Source organism: Papio anubis, chromosome 6, assembly GCF_008728515.1.
Source record: "Papio anubis isolate 15944 chromosome 6, Panubis1.0, whole genome shotgun sequence".
In the NCBI taxonomy this organism is placed as follows: domain Eukaryota; kingdom Metazoa; phylum Chordata; class Mammalia; order Primates; family Cercopithecidae; genus Papio; species Papio anubis.
The window spans coordinates 144,444,435-144,449,073 of record NC_044981.1 but is presented as its reverse complement, the minus strand read 5'-3'; the positions used below and the strand labels follow the sequence as shown (position 1 = coordinate 144,449,073).

Here is a 4,639-nt window from a genome sequence, read left to right as displayed (position 1 = left end):
GAGGTTGTTTCTCTGTGGAAAGGAATTCTGACTCTCACTGTGATGCTGGCTGCTCATGAAGTCACAGGAAGGCCACCCCACGCCTCCATAGCTGCCATTGGTGTCCTGGGGAAGCTGATGTCTCTGCCCAAAGCATGGTCTTCCCAGGCACCAAAAATCTTCTATCCTCAAGCATTGATTTTTCGAGAATCTTAACTCTGCCAGAGTCATGCTATGATCTTCAGAGGAGAGGTGGAAGAATATTATTTTTCTCCATCCCTGACCTTGCATTGATTTCACCTGCTGCATTCATCCCCTTTCTGCAGAGAGTGCAGACATGAGTCTATAGTCCAGGGTTGGCGAACTGCCCAGGGGCAGATTGTAAATATTTTAGGCTTTACAGGTCACATGACATCTCCATCTAATATTATTCTTTGTTGTTTTTTCTTCTTCACAAACTTTAAAAAGTACTATTACTAACTTGCAGACAGTACAAAAACAGACCCTGAGCTTGATTTGGCCCTGTGAACCATAGTTTGCAGACCCCTGGTCTCCAGGAATTCCCCAAGGAACTGGTATCTGTGATACAAGTCTTCCTCATCTTAATTTTTCTCCCAGGTGCATATAAAAAAGTTTAAAATAAAGATTTCCGACCAGGCATGGTGTCTCATGACTGTAATCCCAGCACTTTGGAAGGCCGAGGTGGGTGGATCACCTGAGATCAGGTGTTCGAAACCAGCCTGGCCAACATGGCAAAACTCTGTTTCTACCAAAAATACAAAAATAGTCAGACAAGGTGGGATGTGCCTGTATCTTAGGAGGCTGAGACAGGAGAATTGCTTGAACCTGGGAGGTAGAGGTTGTAGTGAGCAGAGATCGCGCCACTGCGCCCCAGCCTGGGCAACAAAGCGAGACTCTGTCTCAAAATAAAATAAAATAAAATAAAAATAAATATTTCTTCTTCTCTTCTACAGCTGAAAAGCCATCATGCACTGCTGTTCCCCAATTCAAAACACAAGTTCAAATCATCTTAGGCTCAAACTGAGAACTGGCGTTAGTCCAGCTAAATTAATCTGCAAGTTGCTCCAAAGTGGGGAAGCAGGGCAGGATGGTTTACATCTTAAATGGACAAGTGTTGGACAGCAGAGTCTATCTCCGTGGAGATTATCTTAGATAACATATTTCTTCTGAAGAATAGCCAAGTTTGTGATTTTGTTTTTCAAAACTCTGCTTCAGCAACATGTGAAAAAAAGAAGAGGCTATGGAAACACATCTGATTCCAGACATGATAATGGAAGACGACCACCAGGAAACCTTATGGGAAAACAGGGCAAATCAATCGTCTTTATGTCCCCAGTCCTCCTCCAAAGGCTGATGGATGAGGAAGGTAAATGTCTACTCTAAGAAGCAGACAACTGGACATGCACATTCACAGTAGAGAGAAACCACCAAGAAGCAGAGGGCTGGCCATGCTGGAGAAGTAGATGAATGCGTACGTGTAAACAAGGAATGCTCTGAGTCCACACAGATGAATGAGATCATGCGGGGAATTCCCTTTGCAGGGAACTGGCCTGACTGGCATGCAGTTCTATAAATGCACATCTGTCTCATTATCTTTTTTATATAGTTTACTGAAGCATTAATATAGTTCTAATAAGTACATATTTTTAGGTTGCAAAACTGACTCCTCATCTTTATGTAATTAAGTCACAAAAAACTTTAAATCTGAAGATGATAAAAGGCTATGTATTCAGTATTGTTAGTGTCCATGCCACCTTTTTCAACTTTTGAAATATTGTTCATTGTTAATTTGTTCTCATTTATAACTAAGTCACATTGTATTTTTTTTAATGAAAAACAAAATAATCTGCAGCAGAATTAGCCAAGTTTGAGATCATGGTCAGCTCTCCAGGTGCAGACTAAACAATCTGTGGGTGAACACACCTGAGCTGGGGTGTGGGGAAGCCACACAAGGCCAATAGTTGCCTTGGACTTCAGGGTCCAAATGCATCTTTAAGAGGGTTGGCAAACTCACTTTTGTTATTCCTCAGTCTGCTGGATTCACAGTATGAAGACATAGCTGACAATTCTGAGCTTTATCAAATTTACAATTTCTGAGCTTTATCAAGCATTATTCGTTTGTTTAAACGATCCAGAAATCTACAGCCAGATTACTGAATATTTAGTATTTAGGAAGTTGAGTTGATTATAGACAAGACAACTGACTTGCGAAAATGCTCTTTGCTCTTGTAATTTGACAAATACAATTTTGCTTCAGTTATTTAAGATACAGCTTCTCCTGGCTGGTAAGGAAACGGTCGTTGTGAATGTGGAAAGCAGTGACATGTGCGTAACATGGGACCTCAGGGCAGCAAACAGATGGCTCATTTCTGCTGACAAGTGAGATCCCTGCTAGACTGTGTGTGAAGACGTGCACGTGTTATTGGAATTTTTGTTTTACCAGAAAGAATTAGGAAATATTTACCAAATGGATTTTCTGTGTATTTATATTTATTAGCACAGAGTGTATAAGGTCATAAAATCAGTCGTTCATTCAGCAAATATTCTGTGTGAGGCCCAGTGCTGTACCGATACCAAAACATTGAAGCATAGTGAATACATCTGCTTAATAAAAAATTATGACTCCTCCTAAAGACAGAATATTTAAAATAACTGTCCTATTGTGTGGTCACCTTATGTAGAGGACATAAATCCTATCGCTATCTGCAGCTTCCAGTATTGCAAAGCCTATGCAAAAATGCAAAATAAAACATACACACACACCAGTGCTTTATGGGAATGGAAAAGGAAGCTAGGTCTCCCTCTTTAATTAAATAATATATTGTCTAACCTTGTAGCTATTTGAAAGCTAATTTAAGCTCTGAAAGAAAAAAAAAAGGGAAGATTCATCTATTAAGTGATCACTGCCATGCCCCAAGGCAACTGTAGATCCCAAATGTAATCATTTAAATGTCAGCATTTTCCTTCCCCTTTTGTGCAGTGATACAGAGAACTCCATTGTCTATTCTCTCAGGCAGCGCATGCTGGCAGATTCCACCTGCAACCACCCAGTGCAATTCTCCTTCCTTGGGAATGGGAGTCCTTGGGGAAGGACAACTTGGCTCTGCCAGTTAGTTCAGCTCACACAGCTCTAGCCTGCTGGGAGAAGAACAGGCCCAGCTCAGGACCCAGCACTGAGCGGGAGGAGGTCTCAAGCCTGAGGCCCGGCCCAGAGCCCACTGACCCACACTGCTGACCTTGGCACTGGGCGGAGGCAGGGCTCCCAAACATCACTAGGGGGTTTCCCTAGGACAACCAGGCCCCTGTCTCTGTGTGCTGAAAATCCATACTAGAGGGGCTCCTCCGGGATGACATCTACAGATGATCAAAGGAAACTGAGTCTTGAACAAACAGAAAGAATTTGCATGGAATGAAAGAGTTGTCTCTGGGGGTGTGTGTGTGTGTGTGTTGGGTGTGTCATGGGTTGGGGGTGGGGAGTTGTAAGGGGATGGAGAAGGAACGTCGTCATTTCTTGGGAGCTTGAGAAGGATCCCATTGATTTTTATCTCACAAGTTGCAACAATGAAAACAAAAAAGTTTCAGATGAATTATATAAGGACAAAATAAAGAGATTATGGGCAGATCTGAGAATGATTTAGGAGAATCAACAGCTCTTCATGGCTGATTAGATAATGTAAAGCAAGGGAGAAAGAAGGGTTAGGACAGACAGATTTCTGGCAACCATGGGCCCCATGTGCCTTTCTCTCAGATGTGGAGACAGTGTGGACATTGCCTGAATTACCCACTCACCCCTGACTTGCGCTGTTCTCCCACCAAACTCTCAAACAAGGCAGGCCCTGGATTCCTTACTATAACAATTGCTGCATTTTGCCTGCATATAATGAATATATTTTTTGAACTAAAAACTTGGGACCCACAGATTCCTCTTTGGTCTGACAATGGGACAGTGCTGTGTCTCCAGTGAGGGTGTAAGGTCCTCAAGATGGTTTTGCTTTTAGGACTCTGGGGGTGTGCTGCAAGGTGGGATCGGAAAGGCTGGAAGCCTTCTGATGGTGTGTGTCCTAGCTCCTCTGCTCATTAGAACCATAGCTGACCTCATAAAGGCATATGAGTGAGGAGATTGATCTGGATAAATATCAGGATTCCATAAACCTCATGTGTAGCCTCTGAAAGAATTCTATTTTCCAAACCATTTTAATGTCATAACGAAGCCCAAAGAAAGTCAAACATGAACACTGTTTCTTATTTCTTTCCCATTAAAAACAAAAAAAAATCCCTAACCCATTTCTTTATCAACAAGCCTACGTTCCATTTCCAGGCTAATTGGAAATTGCATGAAGAAGACATCACTTCAGGGCCTTTCGCAAAGACGGAGCAGGAGGTGCCCTGTCCCATTCAGCACAGCGGAAGCACTGTGATTAGGTACAGGCAGCAGCTTTCAACTAGCATATAACACAGCAATAATAGGCTTTCCCTACAGGCTCTGGCAACTAGAGGAGCTGTTATTTAAGATTTGATGGGGGGTTATCAACTTTTTGATAAAGAAATAAAAACTTTTAGGCATCTTCTCTAATCACAGTGCTTTCTTTTGAATTCTGCCTCTGGCTGTGTCTTACTTGGTTGGAAAGCAATTGTCTGT

The 4,639-nt window shown here is 42.3% G+C and overlaps 1 pseudogene; it reads left to right on the top strand.

Annotated features, from left to right (window-relative positions):
- The first annotated feature begins 1,087 nt into the window (after positions 1–1,087).
- LOC116275373 lies at positions 1,088–1,370 on the top strand (annotated as a pseudogene).
- The last annotated feature ends 3,269 nt before the right edge of the window (positions 1,371–4,639 follow it).